This window comes from Ursus americanus, chromosome 25, assembly GCF_024610735.1.
Source record: "Ursus americanus isolate L20-20 chromosome 25, mUrsAme1.1.p, whole genome shotgun sequence".
NCBI classification, from domain to species: domain Eukaryota; kingdom Metazoa; phylum Chordata; class Mammalia; order Carnivora; family Ursidae; genus Ursus; species Ursus americanus.
Window position 1 is genome coordinate 20,832,866 of NC_142151.1, and position 22,259 is coordinate 20,855,124.

Consider the following 22,259-nt stretch of genomic DNA (forward strand, 5'->3'; position numbering starts at 1 on the left):
AGTCGGGTATTAAGGGGACCTGAAGAGACATTTCCCCATCAGCAGAGTGATTGGCAGGGGTGCGCAGAGAAAAGGGGTGACCAGGGAAAACCTGCTAGGCATTTCTTTCCCACCTGGGGAAGCCCCGCCCATGACAGGCAAAGCCCCTCCCCCTCCTGAGAGGTTTCCAGGGGGTAGAGCCTGGCCAGCCCACAGCTTGGTTCTGCCCCAGTTTGGAAGGGTCCCTTGGTGGCCCTGGGACCTCGGGGCAGCCTGATGACCTGGTCACCGAAAAACCACTCCGTCTCAGGAAAGGACAGAGGCAAATGGTGACTGTTCCCCATGGGGTCCTCCTGGAACCTAGGCCTCCACTCTGGCTGCAGGACACTCCCCCTCAGCTCCTAGAGCGGGTTTGCTGGAAAGGACCCTGCGCAGCCTCTGCATCTTTTCTCCCCACAGATCACTGATGTTTGAGAGCCCAGCAGAGAGCTCCTGGTTTAGCAAGGACAGTGTGTGTGTGTGTGTGTGTGTGTGTATGCGCAGGAGGGGACTCATACCTCCAGGTGGAACCCAAAGATCCCCCCACAGTCTCACCTTCTGTTCTGCCTGCTTGGTCTTCGCGGTCTCCCCTTCCCCGGCCATGCCTTGCTGAACCCCAACTCTCCTGGGGAGAGGATCTCCCTCTATGGGACCCTTTTCATGCTGTCCCTCCCTGTATCAGACCCAGGATTTCTGCTTCAGAAAATAAGCAGCACTGTCTGCCACTGGGAAGTTCTTCCTCTCCTCTCGCTTCAGTCTTTCTTGCTGCTGTAAGTGATCATACTCCCCTGGGAAATTGTGGGGCTCTCTCCCAACCTTCCCCTTCTCCCCACTTCTTCAGTTTCCCTGTGGTTTGTCCCAAATATCTAGGTTCCAGATCCCAGGATTCAGAACAAGTTTCTGGGCTCCAAGATCCAGCCGGGGGCTGAGGAGTCTGAGTGTCTGCTTGGCTGCAAGGGGAAGGCAGTGATTCCTGAGGTGAGAATGGCCAGACAACACTTTGGAGCTCTGTGCACACAGCAGATGTGTAATTAGTGTAAAATGGTCCATTGAGAAGCTGGGCTTAGGGAGGTGAGGGAGGATAGAGGGCACAGGAATGAGGCTGGACTGGTCTGAATTGTCTGCTCCCCATTCTCTTCCCTACCCCTCTGGGCCACCTGGAGAGAATGTGCTCTAAGACAGGCCCTGAGCCTGGAGTGCTCCCTAAGCTGAGAGGGGTGTCCTCTCTTCCATCTACCTTCACCCAGCCCAGATCAGGACACCAGAACACCCACCCCCAAGAGCCCAGCTACTATTCCCCCACCCTACCAACCCCACACACCTTCTGTTCAGCCAGGGCTCCCCTTTCTCTGACCCCTCACCTTGCACACCAGCCTGAATGCCCCCATTCTGGTAAAATCTTAGGTGACCTCTTGAAGCTGCCTGAGCCCCTCCAGTCAACAGAGTAGTCTTTAGGCTTTAGCCGGCACCCTTACCCCACATGATGATTAACTAATCTTTCTTAGTATCCCTATAGTCTGTATAACCAAAATGTGTTATCCAAACAGGAAGCACGTACAGGAAAGGGCGAGTGGGTATAAAAGCTCCAGGTACCAGTCTCAGATTTCTCTTAGCCATACCCATACCTTTCCTAATGGAACCCCTGCTCTGCAAGATACAGAAGTTGATGCTACCAACTTGTGCCATGAGGAGGGGCCAGGAAAAGAAAGGAAGATCCTTCTAATTAAAGAGCTATCTGAGGCTGCTGGGATACTGGAGGACTGCCTGCTCTTCACAGCCTGAGTTGTCTTCAGACTTGGATCCCCTGCCTTCAGCCAGGGATCCAGGGATGACTGGGGTCAGTTAGTCTGTAAAGTCACTCAGAGGATACCTTCCCCTCTCCAAAAGCCCAAAAGTCTGACCACCTCCCCCAAGGAGAACAGAGCCCAGAACCCACTGAATCTGAGCTGGGAGGTGAAAGGGAGTCCCTGTGACAGCAATTAGCCTGTATCTTTGTGTGCTCCGGTCTCCATCTCTTCCCCAGCTCCTCACATCCTGGGGCTTTATTTCAGAGGCCTCTGCCTTGATCTTCTCCAAGCCTCTAGCAAGATCAAAGCTCTTAACCCTGTTTTGCTTGCTGAATCTTAGGCTGGAATAGAGGGGACAGGGTCCACCCTGAGGCAAGGAGAGGGCCCTGACTTCCCCTCTTCCCAAGCAGGAGGGAGGTTTGGAAGTTGGACCAAAGAGGAACCAATCCTAAACTTGTGTTGACAAACACACACCCTGGTGGGAAGGCTTTTCTTCTCCTTCTGTTATTGATGTTATTGGTATTTTTCTTCAGTTTAGAAATTGAATTAACTCATAATCATAGTAGTGTAAAATATGACAGTGACCATAAAGTCCTCTCCTAACTTCCCTATCTAAACAAAATTCCGTTATTCTTGATCAGAAGACCCTGTTTATTTCCCTCAGGGGTTCATCACACTCTGGAATTATTGAACATTTGTTTTCTTGCTTATTGTCTATTTCCCTTTAGGAAAAGCTCTATCTTTGAATGAGAGAAAGAATCAATGATGAATAAATATATGGGAATAAATCTACTGGTGGGATCAACATTTCCTAATAAGATGATCCATACCTGAAAGTATCATGTGCAGACACACAAACAGTAATATCCTTTATCAGAATTCATAATGCCTCTACTTCCCCATCTTTTTTCATGGCCTCTTTCCCCCTATTTAATACCACACATGAAGTTATTGAACAATTCTTACCTCTGTGTGAAGTACAGTAGAGAGAATATAAAAATATACAGGGCGCAGTCTCCCCACTCCAGAAGCTTACAGTTGAGTGAGGGAGAAAGGGAAGACACAGGGTAACTACAGCTGAAGACACTGTGCAGAGAGAATATATAGTCAGAGTGACACAAAGGAGTAGAGGAGATCAAAGGAAAGAAATTTCTTCAGAGGGACATCATCCAGGAAGACATAGGCAGAGGTAACATTTAAAGTGGACCTTGATGACTGTGTAGGATTTTAGTAGTCAGAGATTGGGAGGACAGAACTCCAAGGAAAGACATCGCTACTGGGAAGGATTTCATGACGTTGGGCATCGTTTGATATTAAACTTCTGTTCATCATGAGAGAGTGAAATGCAAGGACCAGTGAAATTTAAGATAAAACTGCAGGATCTGGAGGCTTTGAATACAAAAGATAACAGCCAGGACCTGGGTCCCAACTCAGGTTCCATTTATCCCCACTTCTCTTCCACTTGATCTTAATGAAGAGGGAATGGTTCAGATGGGACATGGTACCTATTATGCCTCCATCTATATATCTCTAATCTCCTCTTTCCCCCCACTGAGATCTTTAATAAGAATGAAAAGGTTTCTTAATCTCATCAATGAGAAGATCACAAAGGGCAGAAAAGCACATACCACACAAATTAAGTCAGGTAATTTGCATACCTGGGGAAAGAGAGAAACCCCTCCTTCCATCTCCACAGTCTATTTTTCTGGCTCTTCTGACACTATATGTCAATAAATATCTATTTTTCCTCCTTCTCTGGACAAGAGATGAGGTGAAATGTCACATGTAAGCTAAAGTCTGTCGTAAAAATCCCTCACAGAACAGTCTCCCAAGCACTGGCATTGGAAGGTGGAGGAGGGGTTTCCTGTGTTGTGTCTCTCTGCAAACCAGGTGCAGGGCATCCTGCCTCCTGCTTCCAGGAGCTTTGCTTCAGGTTTTCTAAGGAAGTAACAGAGACTTTCAACTCCTCTTACAGTCCCTGCTTCTGGCAAAGCCCATTGCTTTCTATGAAATTAGTTTCACAAATGACCAGTTTCTCACAATGTCCACTCTAGATTCTTCAATTAGTATAGTTTTTAATTCTTCTCTTTCTGGGATGTTTCAAAGAGAAAGTCCCACTTGAAAGCAAAGAAGCAAATAAAATGGCTTCTCTTAGTACCTTCCATGAGGGGTTCTAGTAGAGGGGAGGTGGTTCTGTGGGTGGTGTGCCTATGACTGCAGCTGGGTATTTGACTAGAAGGTAAAAAACAGGAGGGGATTTCCTTGCAGCTATTGTTTCTCTTTCTCTGCAAACCTCTTCTGACTGTAGCAGATGCAGAGGGCTCCACAGCAGCCCAGCATCTTAGCCATGAACTTCCCACAAAGAAACTCATTAAGGTTTCTTTGAGAGGTGATGAAAAAATAAATATCAGGGTTTGGTAGAAACACACCAACCAGAGCCATGGGTGGAAGGCAGCCCATTCCTTAGTGCTGATTGAATTCCTTCAGGATTTGTGTAGATGCACATGAGCAAGGGCACGCGCACACACACACACACACAAATACACACACCATACCCCAAAAGACTAAAAACTATGCTCATGTTTGTAGGCATACTGAGAGAAACATACCCCACTCTTTGGTGCATATTTCCACTCAAATTCAAACATATATGTCTGTATATTATGTACACATGCATAGCTTTGAATTAAGAGCTTTATGAATATATGCACCCATCTTCTCCCCCTTTCCAAGCTCCTGACTACAGTGTGGGGCACAGTGAAGGTGATGGTGAAGGGTACCAGTATGAGCTGCATGTGTCACTAAGTGTGTCTCTGACTACATTCCATTAACTCACAGAAATTGTTTTTTGATTATTCACTATTTGGAATTATCTACTGTCTTTCAAATACCTCTATGCCATCCAGTTTCTCTTTTTAATATATTTATTATTATGTTCAATTAGCCAACATATAGTACATCATTAGCTTTTGAGATAGTGTTCAACGATTCATTAGTTGTGTATAACATCCAGTGCTCATCACCACTCGTGTCCTCCTTAATACCCATCACCCAGTTACCCCATCCCCCCACCCTCTCCCTGCTGTAACCCTCAGTTCGTTTCCTGGAGTCCAGAGTCTCTCATGGTTTGTCTCCCTCTCTGATTTCTTCCCATTCCATTTTCCCTGCCTTCCCCTGTGGTCCTCCTCACTATTCCTTATGTTCTATATATGAGTGAAATCCTATGATAATTGTCTTTCTCTGCTTGACTTACTTTCACTTAGCATAATCCCTTCCAGTTCCATCCATGTTGATGCAAATGGTGGGTATTCATCCTTTCTGAAGGCTGAGTAATATTCCATTGTATATATAAACCACATCATCTTTATCCATTCATCTGTTGAAGGACATCTCAGCTCCTTCCACAGTTTGGCTATTGTGGATGTGCTGCTATGAACATTGGGTGCATGTGCCCCTTCTTTTTACTACATCTGTATCTTTGGGGTAAATACCTAGTAGTGAAATTGCTTGGTCATAGGATAGCTCTATTTTTAACGTCTTGAGGAAATTCCATGTTGCTTTCCCGAGTGGCTGTACCGGCTTGCATTCCCACCAACAGTGTAAGAGGGTTCCCCTTTCTCCACATCCTTTCCAATATTTGTTGTCTCCTGACTTGCTAATTTTAGCCATTCCAACTGGTGTAAGATGGTGTCTCATTGTGGATTTGATTTGTATTTCCCTGATGGCTAATGATGTTAAACATTTTTTCATGTGTCTGTTAGCTATTTGTATGTGTTCTTTGGAGAAGTGTCTGTTCATGTCTTCTGCACATTTCTTACCCGATTATTTGTTTTCTAGCTGTTGAGTTTGATTAGTTCCTGATAGATCTGAGATACCAGCTCTTTACCTGTAATGCCATTTGCAAATATCTTCCCCCATTCTGTAGGTTGGCTTTTAGTTTTGTTAGCTGTTTCCTTTGCTGTGCAAAAGTTTTTTATCTTCCAAACTCATTCTATGAGGCCAGCATTACCCTGATCCCAAAACCAGACAAACACCCCATCAAAAAGGAGAATTAAAGACCAATATCCCTGATGAACATGGATGCCAAAATACTTTACAAGATCCTAGGCAATAGGATTCAACTGTACATTAAAGGATTATTCACCATGACCAAGTGGGATTTATTCCTGGGATGCAAGGGTGGTTCAACATTCACAAATCAATCAACTTGATAGATCACATTAACAAAAGAAGAGACAAGAACCATATGATCCTCTCAATTGATATATAAAAAGCATTTGACAAAATACAACATCCTTTCCCGATTAAAACTCCTCAAATATAGGGATAGAAGGAACATATCTCAATATCATAAAAACCATCCACAAATGAATATCACTCTCAATGGGGAAAAACTGAGACCTTTTCCCTTAAGGTCAAGAATATGACAGGGATGCCCGCTCTCACCGTTATTGTTCAACATAGTACTAGAAGTCCTAGCCTCAGCAATCAGACAGCAAAAAGAAATAAAAAGCATTCAAATTATCAAAGAAGTCAAACTCTCTGTCTTCACAGATGGCACAATGCTTTATGTGGAAAACCCAAAAGACTCCCCCCGCCCCAAATTACTTGAACTCATACAGCAATTCAGCAACATGGCAGGATACAAAATTAATGCACAGAAGTCAGTTGCCTTCCTATATACTAACAATGTAACTGAAGAATGAGAAATTAAGGAATCAATTCCATTTACAATAGCACCAAAAACCATAAGATACCTAGGAATAAACCTAACCAAAGAGGTAAAGTGTTCTGTAGTTTCTCTAGAAACTACAGAACACTTATGAAAGAAATTGAGGAAGATACAAAGTGATGGAAAAACATTCCATGCTCAAGGATTGGAAGAATAAACATTCTGAAAATGTCTATGCTGCCCAGAGGAATCTACACTTTCAATGCAATCCCTATCAAAATACCATCAACATCTTTCACAGAGCTGGAAAAAACAATCCTAAAATTTGTATAGAACCAGAAATGACCCTGAAACACCAGGGGAATGTTGAAAAAGAAAACCAAAGCTGGGGGCATCACAATGCTTGACTTCAAGCTATATTACAAAGTTGTGATCATCAAGACAGCATGGTATTGGCACAAATACAGACACATAGATCAATGGAAAAGAATAAAGATTCCAGAAATGGACCCTCAACTCTATGGTCAACTAATCTGCGACAAAGCAGGAAAGAATATCCGATGGAAAAAAGACAGTCTCTTCAACAAATGGTGTTGGGAAAATTGGACAGCCACATGCAGAAGAATGAAGCTGGACAATTCTGTCACACCATACACAAAGATAAACTCAAAATGGATGAAAGACCTCAATGTGAGACAGGAATCCATAAAAATCCTAGAGGAGGACATGCGAGTAACCTCCTCAACACTAGCTACAGCGACTTCATTCAAGACACATCTCTAAAGGTAAGGGAAACAAAAGCAAAAGTGAACTTTTAGGACTTCATCAAAATATGCCATTGTTTTAATTATCATCTAGTCCTTCCTGAGCCACTACTCTGCAGAGTATAGCTCAGGGATTACAGGCACAAAACGTTGCTCAAATTGGTACAAATGCTAGCTTCCCTACTCACTCTGCACAAATGACTTAACCTCTCTGAGGTTTAGTTTCAACTTTTGTAAAGTGAGCATAACAACACTCACTTCATTCACCTTTGTATTACATAGCTAATCATATAAAGTATTTGGAATACTCAGCAAATGGTAACTATATAAACATCATCATCATTTTGGGGATGTGGAGATTGAAAGAAGTAATACATGAGAGGGATGTTCCTTTTCCTTAGGACGTTTTAAAATCTATGACACAAGATAAATACATGGAGAGAGGAAGGACCTGTAAACCTAAAACTCTATTTGATCCCTAATGTCCAATATATTCTCCTAAATCCAAGGAGATTTAGGAGAATTGATAGCAGGTTTTTCTTCCGTCATTCATCATCCCAATGCCTAACCACCTTACATAGATTTACCATAGATTCTTAATATCTTAATACAAACAGCTACTTTCCCATCTGCTCTTTTATCTTATAAGAAAATCTGAAAGGTAGACTGTTTTTACTGCCAGAGGAATCTCTTTTAAGATAAAAAAGATCATCATCCTTATTTGTTCAAAGAATATGTATTAACGTTTAGTAGCTCATCCAGAAGTTTAAGGCAATAATGATAATATACTTTAAAGACTGACACCAACGTCTTCTCTTAGCCCTACTGTAAAAGATTGCATGTTTTTTATATGGCATAGAAAAACATATTTGTTTCAGAATGAGTGAAAAATAAATCCTGTAGTTTTCCACAAAACAAATAAAATAAAATAAAAAATAAAGGAGTAGCACAGTGCTAACCTGATAGAAAAGAGAATTTTCTGTACCAAAGAAATGTGTAAGGCTCCATTCAATTTAAGATGAATTTATTAAATGCCCCTTATGTGCCTGGCCCCCAGCTGGATGGTCTCTGAGAGCGAACAGGATACACTCCTTACACATGATCTTTAATCAGGAACAAAAAAAAAGAAAATAAGGATAACTGTGGTATGCTATTTTTCAGTTTCAGATTTATTGAGGTACCATGGGCGTATAAAAGTGTAAGATGTTTAATGTATAGATAGAGTTAATTCGATAGACATATAATTATGAAAGGATTCATTATGATTTGCCCACTGTGAAAGGATTAATGATGGTATTTTAATAAAAGTGTCATTAAATGAAGGTGAGTGTACAAAGGGCACCTTTTTTTCTCTCACTTCATCTTTACAAATGAGGAGGCTTCAACTGGGGCTTTGGTTTTCTAAGTGTGGTCCCTGGACCAGCACCATCAGCATCACCTGGGAACTTGGTAGAAGTACAAGTTCTGGGCCCCACCCAGACCTCCTGAATTCCAAACACTGGGGACAGGGGCCCAGGGATCTGTTTTCACAAGCCCTCCAGGTGTCATGGCAACCCCTGAAGTTGGAGCACCACTGAGCAGAGCATTATTCCTGGCCTCTCTCCGTGGGGCCCTCTCTCACTGGGACCTTGATTAATGAAGTGAAGGCAACACTCTGAGCATACCAGGCTTAGCTTCTTCCAATTTTTTGTTGGTCTTCTTTTTTTGTTCAGAACAAACCTGCCCACTGGACAAACACAATCCAACCTGCTCATACAGGAGAAAAACTAATAAAAGCAGACTTTGTCCTGCGATGGCAGGTGAGGGATGTTCAGCACTACTTGGGATGAAGAGTAAGTCTGTCTAATGTAGGGATACAGGAGCAGCAAGCCAATTAGGCTGCAGATCTATAGCTGATGATTTAATCATCTGTCTCTATGTCATGATTATCATTGATTCCAAACATAGGAGGGGTAAATGGGGTATTATTTATTGGATGTTTAGAGCTTCAACAATGGGTTGTAGTGAAAAGTGGGCAGGATATAGGTTCAGATCGCCTGCAGGAGAGAGACCTTGTTGAGAGAGTAACAGGACAGAAGAACCAGAGGAAATCCTAGAAAATTTTAAGGAAATGGAATTTGAGAAATGTTCGTTGTGACCTCTCCTGTTACAGATAAATAAGCAGGGCATGGAAGGAACTGAGCAGTTTGCTCAAGGTCCCATTGCTAGTTAGTGGTGCAAACAGGAGGAGAACCCAGGACATGTGGTTCTCAGCTGTGCACTTTCTGAGCAGGTGGACCACAGCAGACAACAGCAGAGGAACTTTAAAGTCCAAGAATGTAGATGTCACTAAGAGAAGTGCCAACCCTAGGGATTTTGGTAGTGCGTTCCAAGCCGAAGTGCTTTGTGCTCAGAGGAAAGCTCTGGCTCCAGTCCACCTGTGCATGCTCCCCGTCCCCTCACACAGCCAAGACTCAAGCTCCACAGCTTGATTCGTTTTCCTGTGTGCTTTTCCTGGTGTTGATCTCTCTGCCTACACTCTCTCCCTGCTACACACGTGTGGCAAAATCCTATCTATCCTCAGAGAAAGCCAACTCAAATGCCATTCCTCTACAAGTACTCTCTGATTTCACTAATCAACCCTCACCTCTGTGCCAGCCACAAATGATCATTCTCCACTCTGAATTCCAGCGACACTTTCTTTGTATATTACTTATGACAACACTTTCTACTTTGTGTTACAGCTATGCTTTACTCTTGTGTTAGAATATCAGCTTCTTAAGGGCAGGGACCTTATTTCATCTGTTTTTGTTCTTTTTCTAGTTTCTTTTATTTTTTTTTTTTTTTACTGAAGTATAATGAACATGCAGTGTTCTTTTATTACTCTCAGGTGCACAATACAATGATTCAACAATTCCACACTTCTCAGTGCTCATCAAGATTAGTGTACTTGTAATTCCCTTTATTTAAATCATCCATTCCCCTACCCATCTCCCCTTTGGCAACCACCAGCTGGTTCCCCATATTTAGGAGTCTGGGGTGTTTTTTGTTTGTTTGTCTCTCTTTTTCCTTTTTAATTTTTTTAATTCTTAAATTCTACAAAAGTGTGAAAATGTACGGCATTTGTTTTACTCAGACTGACATATTTTAATTAGCATTATACCCACCCAGTCGATTCATGTTGTTACAAATGGTAAGATTCTATTCTTCTTTATGGCTGAGTAATAGCCCATTGTACATACATATATACTACATCTTCTTTATCTATTCATCTATCCATGGATAGTAAGTCTGCTTCCATATCCTGGCTATTTTTTTTTAAATGCTGCAATAAACATAAGGATGCATGTATCTTTTCAAATTCATGTAATTAAAATGCTTTTGCACAGAAAAGGAAACCATCAACAACAACAAAAAAGGCAACCTACTGAATGGGAGAAGACATTTGCAAATGATATATCAATAAGAGGTTAATACTCAAAATACAGAAAGAACTTATACAACTCAATACAAAAAAAAAATAATCCAATTAAAAAATGGGCGAGGACCTGAGTAGATATTTTTCCAAACAAGACAGACATGACCAACAGACACATGAAAAGATGCTTAGCATCACTAATCATCAGGGAAATACAAATTAAAACTGCAGTCAGATACCACTTTATACCTGTCACAATGGCTAAAATAAAAAAGATGAGAAAAACAAATGTTGGCGAAGATAAGGAGAAAAAGGAACACTTGTGTACTGTTGGTGAGAATGTCAATTGGTGCACTCACTATGGAAAACACCATGGAGATTCCTCAAAAAATTTAAAACAGAACTACCATATGATCCAGTAATTCTGCTACTGGATGTTTTCTTAGGTAATCTCTATAGCCAATGTGGGGCTCAAACTCAACATCCTGAGATCTAGAGCAGTGCTCTACTGACTGAGCCAGCTAGGCACTCCCTTCATTAGTGGATATTTAACCAAGGAAAAGGAAAACACTTTTTCAAGTTTCTTTTAATACTAATTTTGTAAAAGCCAGTAAGCAGCTGTAGACACAACTGAAAAGTAGAAATTAAAAAAAAAAAGGAGAAAGAGCAAGGACATATCCTTCACTGTACCAAAAATACAGAGCTCTATTACAGTTCCCCCACCAATATCTCACAGGAGCCCTAGATTTCTATGTGCTCAAGAGTAATCCCATTATTGTGCAGGTGACCAGACTGCATTCAGGTTTGATGACATCAGGCCAAATAGGTAATGGCACTGCTGAGGTCAAGATGTATAAATGGGGCCCTTAAGTGCAGTTAAGTGACCAGGCTTTGCTGGATCCCATAGCTGAAGTAGATAGCAAACCCAATCAGCATCCAGACACCAAATCTCAGCCAGGTGCCAGCTGTCATCTGCATCATAAGGTAAACATTCACAAAGATGCTCAGGAGTGGGAGGAGAGGCAGAGCAGGGACCTTAAAGGGAAGGGGAGTGGATCTCTGTGGCTGTCTACAGATGACCCCAGTGATCCCAGTGATGAGCACCAGGAGCAGCACGACCACTGTGATGGGACCTGGGTCTCCAGAAAGCAGACCTGGCCAGTGGGCCAGCACCAGGCAGAGGAGAGTCAGCAGCAGAGCAAGCAGTGAGGAGCAAACATAGACAACCCGGCCAGAGAGTGGAGTGGGGGTGGGGCTGCCTGGAAATAATAGTGCCTGTAGAGTCAGCTTCTCTGCTGCAGGTCCGTTCTCCTCCTGCACCTGTGCTTTATTTCCCCTATTCCTCCTCTCAGGCTGATACCTGACGATGAGAACACAAAAAGCTACCAGGGAATAAGATATCAGGGTCCCAACTGACCTCAGGTCCAATTGATCAGTGAGTCCAAAGAAGAATACTGTGATTGCTGCAATAGTGACAAAGATCACTGTGAACACGATACGGGCATATGTGTCAGTATGGATCCTGGTAAGGACAGGGAACAGGAGACCATCCTGTGCCATCATGTATATCACCAAACGAATGGGGAGTGTAAAGCTCCAGGAGGCGTAGAGAAAAACATTACAAAACATTACAATAACTACAACATAGTAGGCAGGGGCCCAGCCAATATGGAGAAATATCTCAGGCAAGGTGCTCCCGGGTCGAAGCTGGTAGTAAGGCACCATGAGTGTAAGTGCTGCAGAGACACAAATATACACCAAAAAGCAGATGAGCAGTGAAACCACAATGCCCATGGGGATGGAACGCTGGGGAGTGTGCGATTCTTTGACTCTGGTGACAATAATGCTGAAACCTATAAATGTGTAGAAACAGGTAGCTGATCCTCGGAGAATCCCCTGGAAGCCAAAAGGCACAAACCCTCCAGAGCCCAGAAGGCCCAAACGAGAAGTGTCATTGAGTCCAGCCTGTACATAGTCCTTTTCTGTGAGCTTCCAGTTGTGCAGGTCCCCCTTAATGAAGCCAGAGATGATGACAAAACTGAGAACCAAAAGCTTCACCAATGTGAACACTTCAAAAATTCTGAAGAACCCATGCCACTCCGCATGTTGAACTTCCATGAAGAAAAACAGAAAGACGACAAAAAAGTAGCCAACATTGTCTGCAAAGACTTGGGGAACATACTGTGAGATGGTCTCATGCAGGGTCTCAGAGATCCGGTTTGCAAACAGGATTTCAAAAGCCAGGGTCCAGGCCCGGACCACAATGAATGCCTCAGCAACAAAGGAGAGGATAAGGTTCCAGCCAGTGATGAAAGCCCAGAATTCACCTATAGTGACAAAGCTGTAGAGATATGCAGAGCCAGGATGGGGAACCCGAGCACTAAACTCTGCATAGCACAGCCCAGCCAACATTGAAGTTAGGCCGGCCACCAAAAAGCAGATCACAATGGATGGTCCTGCCTGATTACTGGCCACCTCATTAGCCAGGAAATACACACCAACACCCACAGTGCGGCCCACACCCAAGGCCACTAAATCCAGAGTGCTCATTTTTATGCCAATATTAAACTCAAACACTTCCTCCAGCAGATGTCTACGGACCAGCTTTTGACCAAATCTGCGAAGTGCCTGACGCAGCATTCTAGCTGGAATTGGAGACGATGCTAAGATCAGAGAGTTGTAGCAAGCCCAGGGAGCCAACAGGGTTGGATCTGGTTCAGTGAGGCTGAGTTAAGCCATGGTAGGTGGGGCTGCCAAGGTCTGTTGCTCAGGCTTCAAAGCTGCTGCTCCATATTTCTTCTGGTAAATGCTATCCTTCCTTAGTGCCTAGGGAGACAAGAAATATTTACTGAACAATGGTGGTCGGCCATCCAACTGAAACTGAAAAGTCGCATGTAACTTGTTGCAGCCCAAGTAATACAGAAAATGACACCAAATGACACCATAGAAAAATCAATCCCGCTTTTCCCCCAGAAAAACTACCAAATAGGTACTAACATTCTACTTTTTTAAATTTTATTTTTCTGTAGGCTCAATGCCCAGTATGAAGCCAAACACGGGACCCAACTCACAACCATGAGATCTAATCCTCAGCCAGTATTAAGAGTTGAACTCTCAACCAATTGAGCCACCAGACATGCCAACATTCTCCTTTTTTACACACATGACATAATCCCTTTGAGTTCATAAATCATGTAGCTTCATCTATTAAGTAGGCGGTGAGATACAACAGGGCATGAATGTGTTGTGCACGAATTCACAGGCAGTGTGTGTGCATGGTGATTAAGTGTGAGTTATGACGCATTAATTCATGGACTAGAGGACCTGATTGCAACTACAGACCCATGCTTTATATATCATCAGAGTTTAAAATACAAATATTGGTGTCTCAGTCTTAAAACTCTTAGCCCCAAAATCTGCTACCCAAGGATAGATGTCACTCTGGCCCACTTTTTCCTCATTCTGCATCATCCATTTAGCTCTACTGACTGCCAAAACCATATAGTCCACCCTTCCCTTTACCCAACTAGGCCCACACAGGCACTGTGAACAGAGAGGAGGAGGAGAAAGGGGCAGGGACTTCATAACCACCTGCAAGAAGGAGACGACCAAGCTGTCTGGGAGGGAAACACTGGAGAGATGGGGGCAGCAGCCAACCCAGGGTCCATGACTGAGAAGGAACAGGAGCCAGGAAGGTGGTTTTTTGAATTCTGAAATACAATACTTCTCACCTAAAACATCCAGGCAAAACTCACTATAATTTTTATGTCCTCAATTATATAAGTGTGATCCATAGGGAGAAAAGTAAGTCACCTAGCTCAGTAGCTCACAACCAAAACAATTCCTTTATTTCCTCCTCTCTAGGTTCCAGGAGAGAAGGTGAGCTTACTCTTGCAGACAGTTTCCTCACTGGGCATACTATGCTTGCTACACACCCTGTGCCATTTGTGATGTCAGCTGCCAGGGACCTAGAGAATCTGCCCTGCTCTGTAAGTTTGCATTAAGACACTCACTTGTAAAGCCACATGAATTTTTTACAAGGAGTTATTTTTAATTCAAACTGTTGTTAAATGTTTTCTTAATGAATGAATCCTGCATGCATTTCCTTCTTCCCCCTCCTCCCCAGCTGCTATTCAAATGGCCCCTCCTCAAGGGGAGCAAGGCTTTGGATGAACAATTCACAGCAATGCCCAGAAATGAGTAATGGAGAACACAGAGAAGAGAGTCATGCAGCCCCCACTCTGCTCTCTACTCAGCCTTTGGTTTTGAGAGAATTTTAGGAAATGCTGTCAGAGGTTTTTAAAGAAAGAAAGAGCAACTCAAAATTGAAGAGTCTTCTCTATAGATAATCAAAAGGAACCCTTGGGTTATGGACCAGACCTTCTGTCTACAAATTGATCCAAATTCCTTATTTGCCACTTACCAGTTCCAATGTTATGATTTTCCAACAAGCACACACTATAAATAAGGAGGGTCAATTCTTAACTTATGGAACCGTTCTACACTATTTGTTTTGTTTTGTTTTTTATAATAATATTTTTTATTATATTATGTTAGTCCCCATACAGTACATCCCTATTTTTTTATGTAAAGTTCCATGATTCATTACTTGCGTATAACACCCAGTGCACCATGCAATATGTGCCCTCCTTAATACCCATCACCAGTCTATCCCATTCCACCCCCCCATCCCCACTGAAGCCACCATTTTGTTTCTCAGAGTCCATAGTCTCTCATGGTTCATCCCCCCTTCTGTTTAGCCCCCTTCTTCTCCTACCGACCTTCCTACTTCTTATGTTCCATAAATGAGTGAAGCCATATGATAATTGTCTTTCTCTGCTTGACTTATTTCATTTCACATTATCTCCTCCAGTCCCATCCATGGTGCTGCAAATGTTCAGAAATCATCTTTTCTGATGGCTGAGTAATATTCCATTGTATATATGGACCACATCTTCTTAATCCAGTCATCTGTTGAAGGATATCTCAGGTCCTTCCATGATTTAACTATTGTGGACAATGCTGTTATGAACATTGGGGTGCATATGGACCTTCTCTTCACTACGTCTGTATCTCTGCGGTAAATACCCAGTAGTGTAATTGCTGGATCATAGGGTAACTCAATTTTTAACTTTTTAAGGGACCTCTACACTGTTTTCCAGAGTGGCTGTACCAACTTGCATTCCCACCAACAATGTAGGAGGGATCCCCTTTCTCCACATCCTCTCCAACATTTGTTGTTTCTTGTCAATTTTTGCCATTCTAACTGGTGTAAGGTGGTATCTCAGTATGGTTTTGATTTGAATTTCCCTAATGGCTAATGGTGTTGAACATTTTTTCATCTGCTTCTTAGCAATTTGTATGTCTTCATTGGAAAAGTGTCTGTTCATATCTTCTGCCCATTTTTTGATTTGATTATTTGTTTTTTGGGTGTTGAGTTTGAGAAGTTCTTTATAGATCTTGGATACGAGCCCTTTATCTGCAGTGTCATTTGCAGATATGTTCCCCCATTCCGTGGGCTGCCTCTTAGTTTTTTTGTCAGTTTCCTTGGCTGTGCAGAAGTTTTTATCTTGATGAAGTCCCACAAGTTCATTTTTTCTTTTGTTTCTCTTTCCTTTGGAAATGTGTCATGAAAAATTTGCTGTGGCTGATGTCCTAGAGGTTGCTGCCTATGTTCTCCTCTAGAATTTTGAGGGATTCCTGTCTCACATTGAGGTCTTTCATCCATTTGGAGTTTATCTTTGTGTATGGAGTGAGAGAGTGGTCACGTTTCATTCTTTTGTACATAGCTGTCTAATTTTCCCAGCACCATTTATTGAAGAGACTGTCTTTTTTCAACTGGATGTTTTTTCCTGCTTTGTCAAAGATTAGTTGCCCAAAGAGCCGAGGGTCCATTTCTGGGTTCTCTATTCTGTTCCATTGGTCTATGTGTCTGTTTTTGTGCCAGTACCATGCTCTCTTTGTGATCACAGCTTTGTAGTACAGCTTGAAATTCGGCAATGTGATTCCCCCAGCTTTGTTTTTCCTTTTCAACAATTCCTTGGCAATTCAGGGCCTTTTCTGGTTCCACACAAAGTTAAGGGTTATTTGTTCCAGTTCTTCAAACAATGTCATTGGTATTTTGATCAGGATGGCGTTGAAAGTGTAGATTCCTCTGGGTAGCATAGACATTTTAACTATGTTAATTCTTCTGATCCATGAGCATGGAATATTTTTCCATCTTTTTGTGCCTTCATTGTCTTTCAAGAGTGATTTGTAGTTTCTAGAATATAGGTCCTTTACGTCTCTGGTTAAGTTAATTCCAAGATAACGTATGATTTTGGTGCTATTGTAAATGGAATGGATTCCCTAATTTCTCTTTCCTCAATCTCATTGTTCATGTATAGAAATGCAACTGATTTCTGGGCATTGATTTTTTATCCCGCCACATTACTGAATTGCTCTATAACTTCTAGTAGTTTGGGGGTGGATTCTTTTGGGTTTTCAATACAGAGTATCATGTCGTCTGTGAGGAGAGAGAGTTTGACTTCTTCTTTGCCGATTTGGATACCTTTTATCCTTTTTGTGGTCTCATTGCTGTTGCAAGGACTTCTAGTACTATGTTGAATAATAATGGCAAGAGTGGGCATCCTTGTCGTGTTCCTGATCTTAAGGGAAAGGCTTCCAGCTTTTCTCCATTGAGAATGATATTTGCTGTAGGCTTTTCACAGATGGTTTTTATGAAATAAAGGAATGTGCCCTCTATCCCTACACTGTGAAGGGTTTTAATCAGGAAAGGATGCTGTATTTTGTCAAATGCTTTTTCTGCATCTATTGAGAGGATCATATGGTTCTTGACTTTTTTCTTGTTGATATGATGTATCACACCAATTGATTTGTGAATGTTGAACCACACTTGCATCCCAGGGATGAATCCCACTTGGTCATGATGGATAATCCTTTTAATGTACTGTTGGATCCTATTAGCTAGGATCTTGTTGAGAATTTTGGTGTCCATATTCATCAGGGATATTGGTCTGAAATTCTCCTTTTTGATGGGGTCTTTGCATGGTTTGAAGATCAAGGTAATATTGGCCTGATGAAATAAGTTTGGTAGTTTTCCTTCTGTTTCTATTTTTTGAAACAGCTTCAGGAGAATAGGTATTATTTCTTCTTTGAATGTTTGGTAGAATTCCCCAGGGAATCCGTCAGGCCCTGGAGTCTTGTTTTTCGGGAGGTTTGGGATCACTGCTTCAATCTCTTCATAATTAATCAGTGTGTTTAAAAAATCAATTTCTTCCTGTTTCAGTCTTGGTACTTTATAGGTTTCCAGGAAGGCATCAATTTCTTCCAGGTTGTTTAATTTATTGGCATAAAGCTGTTGATAAAAGATTCTAATGATCCTTCCTATTTCCTTGGTGTTGGTTGCGACCTCTCCCTTTTCATTCATAATTTTATTAAAATGGGTCCTTTCTCTATTCTTTTGAAGAAGTCTGGCCAGTGACTCATCGATCTGATTTATTCTCTCAAAGAAACAGCTTCTAGTTCTGTTGCTCCACTCTACTATGCTCCTGGTTTCTAATTCATTGATCTGTGCTCTAATCTTGATCAACTGCTTTCTCGTGCATGGATTACACCTGTTCTTCTGTTCCTTGCTTCTTGAGGTGAGAATATAACAACTGCATTTTAGATTTTTCTATTCTTTTGAGTGAGGCTTGGATGGCTATGTATTTTCCCCTTAAGACTGCCTTTGCAGTGTCCCGTAGGTTTTGTACCATTGTGTTTTCATTCTCATTGGTCTCCATAAATTGTTTAAATTGATTTTTGATTTCCTGGTTTGTTGACTCATTCTTGAACAGGATGGTTCTTACTTTCCAAGTGCTTGAGTTTCTTCCAAATTTTTCCTTGTGATTGAGCTCCAATTTCAATGCATTGTGGTCTGAGAATATGCACGGAATAATTGCAGTCTTTTGGGATCAGTTGAGACCTGTTTTGTGACCGAGCACATGATCTATTCTGGAGAATGTTCCATGTGAATTCGAAAAGAATGAGTATTCTTTTGTTCTGGGGTGTAGTGTTCTATATATATCTATGAGGTCCATCTGGTCTAGTATGGCATTCAAAGCTCTTGTTTCTTTGTTGGTTTTCTGCTTAGGTAATCTGTCTATTGATGATAGTGGAGTGTTGAGGTCCCCTACTATTAACGTATTTTTATCTATATGTCTCTTTATTCTGGTTAAGAGTTGGCTTGTGTATCATGCTGCTTCCCTGTTGGGGGTGTAGATATTTATAATTGTCATATCCACTTGTTGGATACATTCTTTAAGAGTAATATAGTGTCCTTCTGTATCTCTAACTACAGACTTTAGTTTAAAATCCAATCTGTCTGATATGAGAATTGCTACTGCAGCTTTCTTTTGAGGTCCATTGGCATGAAAAATGGTTTTCCATCCCTTCACTTTCAGTATGGATGTATGTTTAGGTTCAAAATGAGTCTCTTGTAGACAGCAAATGAATGGGTCATGTCTTTTTAGCCAATCTGCCACCCTGTGGTGTTTTATGGGAGCATTTAGGCCATTCACATTGAGACTGATTATTGAGAGATATGATTTTAATGATGTCATGTTGCCTGTAAAGTCTTTGTACCTATAGATTGTAACTTTCTGTTCTGTATCACTCTTGGGGCCTTTTTACTTTTATAGAACGCCCCTTAATATCTCCTGTAGGGCTGGTTTTGTGGTTATAAAATTGGTCATTGTCTGGCGATCCTGGAAGATCCTTATCTCTCCATCAATTCTGAATGACAGCCTTGCTGGATAAAGGATCCTTGGCTGCATGTTTTTCTCTGAAAGAGCTTTAAAAATGCCCCCCCCCAACCCTTTCTCTCATTCCAGGTCTGTGTAGACAGGTCTGATGTAATCCTGATATTTTTGCCTTTGTATGTCAGAAATTTCTTTGCCCTGGCCGCTTTCAATACTGTATCCTTGGATCTAATATTTGCAAGTTGCAGTATGACGTGACGTGGTGTAGGTTTGTCGTGGTTGAATTTGGGAAGGGTCCTTTCTGCTACTTGGACATGAATGCTTGTTTCCTTTGCTAGATTAGGGAGGTTTTTAGCTACAATTTGTTCAAATAATTCTTCTAGACCTCTCTCTTTGTCCACCCCCTCAGGGATGCCGATGATTCTGACATTGGAACGTTTCATTGAGTCAGTAATCTCCCGTAACCTACATTCTTGAGATTCTATTTTTTTGAGTCAAGTTTCTGTAGTAGCTTTCTCTTCTACCGTCCCATCCTCCAATTCACTAATTCGTTCTTCTGCTTTATTTACCCTGGCCGTGAGAGCATCTAGTTTTGACTGCATTTGATTCATAGCATTTTTAATTTCTGCCAGATTTGCTCTCATTTCTGCCCTTAGAGATTCTATATTTTGTTAATACTTATTTCAAGTCTACACATCATCTTGACCATTGTTACTCTGAACTCCATTTCTGATAATTTGGTTATATCCATATCCATTAGTTCTGTGGCTGAGGCCAAAGACTCGTTGCCTTTTCTTTGTTGGGGGGATTTCTCCTTCTCGTCATTCTGATGAGGAGAGGTTGCAGGGTTGCCCAGAGCCCAAATTATCGACCAGGATCCAGGCAGTATGCTCTTGTTTTATAGGGACCTTAGGGATGTGGGCTTCTTGATTTTTCAGACTGCCTTCTGGGGGAGGGGCCTGCCGCGCTGATACTCAGGCAACCCTGTTCGGGTAGAGACTCCCTGTCCCCTGTGAGGGGGGATGAGGATTAGCACAATGTGTACTGGTATGTCCGGGATTTTGTTCTCTGGTGACTTTCTCTTGCAGTTGTCTGTGGCTATTCTGAGAGTCAGAGCAGCAGTGGCCGAATCCTAGCCTCTGTCTCAGAACAGAGAGATCGCAGTCCGCTCTCCACTGAGCTCTCCTGGCCTCTCTAACTCTGGTTCTGTTGGTGCTGCTAAAAACCGTGCAGTGTCCCGTGTTATGTGCCCCACAGCCAGTGTCCCAGCCCTCACTTCCAGAGCTGGCACGTCTCTGTCCTTTGTGTTTCTAACACCGCCAGCTGCCATCTATTCCCGCACGCTCTGGAGCTCCATTTCAGTGTGGTTCGCGCGTACTCCAGAGCTCCAGTTTTCAGACTGGTCGTGCGCATTCCCAGGCTCATGGTCTCAGTCTGCTCTCTAGCCTGTGCCAGTCCATGAGTCAAGTCCGGTCTGCTCCCCAGTGCAGGTGGCTACCACTTCCCGGCACCCGAGTGCCGAGGCTCCCTCCCCCTTCCATTTATCTTCCAATATCTGTGCACGTATTCACGGCTCCCTGCTTTGTACCTCAAAACTCAGCGCTGGAGATGTTCATTTGTAGAGATCCAGATGTATCTTCCTACGTCTCAGGCTGATTCCATGGGTATTCAGGATGGTCTGGTACCCATCCAGCTTGACTCAGGGGACCAGCTGAAAAAGGGGACCACTGCTCCTCCTCTATCTTAACTCCTCCTTTCTATACTATTTGAAGTGTCCCCAACCCACTACCAGACTTCAAACCCTTCCAGGGTTCCACAGTGCCCTTCCTTCTTAGACCTTCCTCCCTTCATAATCTGACCCCAGTTCCTGCTCCAGCTGCAAAATTCGACACTCACCCTGATCCCTTGCATCTAACGCCCTCTTGGACCCTCAATTAGATAACCCCCACTTCTCTCTCAGTTCCCACCTCAGAAGATGCCTCCCCAGGAAGCCTCCCCTGACCCTTATGCTGTGCTTCCTATGTGCTCTCTTACCACTGGGCTTCTCTGTGTGCCATTGATCCTAATGTATCCAAATTCCAGGTCAGCTGACTGTCTCCTTCATCAGACTGTGAGTTAGGTGCTGAATAAATATTTGTTGAACAAATGACCATGCTGAGAAGAGAAACCCAAAAGAGGCCATTATCCATAATTCCTATATACTGGATATTGAGAAACATACTCTGTAGCAAAGCAACCTTTATAATCCTGGCTCAGGTAAAGATATGCATGGTATTCCCTTCCTTATGGAAGGCGAGCAACATGGATAGTGTGAAGGGGAAACCAACTGTGATAAAACTTTGACCCCACATCATTCATGGCAGGTATGGGTGACACAGTGTGAGAAAGAATTGTTTGCCTTTGAGGACACTTGTTTAAATGTCAGGCAACCAACTACCCATGCCCAGTTAGGGAAGCCCTACTTTTTTGAAGGCATCATGCTCAGGCCGTATAATCCAGGTAGGATGTGCTAAGGCAGAGGTTGTCACTTTAGGGGACAGAGGCAAGCATAATGAAGACACCTGGGGACATTTTCAAACATCAGATCCTCTCCCTCTGGAGATTCTTGTCCACTAGTCCTGTACTTCCCATGACTGCTTTAAACCACCCCAACTGACAAGAAATTGTCCTCAAGTTCATGGAGAAGGGATTCTAAAAGCTTCCTTCAAAGGAAGGCAACACAGTTGAGTAGTTAGGAGTAAGCTGGGTAGACTATTCAGGTTCAAATTTCATTTCAACCTCACACCGATGACTCTGGACAAATCAGTTTAACTGTCAGGGCTTTAGTTACCACAACAGTCAAATGAGAGTAAAAGTAAATACCTCACAGGTTAGTTAAGA

The 22,259-nt window shown here is 42.5% G+C and overlaps 2 pseudogenes across 12 annotated transcripts in view; both read right to left on the reverse strand.

Moving 5' to 3' along the window:
- Positions 1 to 22,259, reverse strand: part of LOC123781731 (cationic amino acid transporter 3 pseudogene) — a 187,530-nt pseudogene that overhangs the window by 39,766 nt on the left and 125,505 nt on the right. The gene's annotated exons all lie outside the window — the stretch shown is intronic.
- LOC123781788 (cationic amino acid transporter 3 pseudogene) overlaps positions 10,026 to 22,259 on the reverse strand; it is a 60,507-nt pseudogene continuing 48,273 nt past the window's right edge. For 5 of the 6 annotated variants that reach the window (XR_015721633.1, XR_015721632.1, XR_015721634.1 and 2 more), the window contains exon 2: positions 10,026 to 13,464. The product of XR_015721633.1 is annotated as a cationic amino acid transporter 3 pseudogene, transcript variant X5 (transcript). Of the gene's footprint in view, positions 13,465 to 21,413; positions 21,534 to 22,259 lie in introns of all 6 variants that reach the window. The other variant, XR_015721631.1, reaches the window with a different exon arrangement.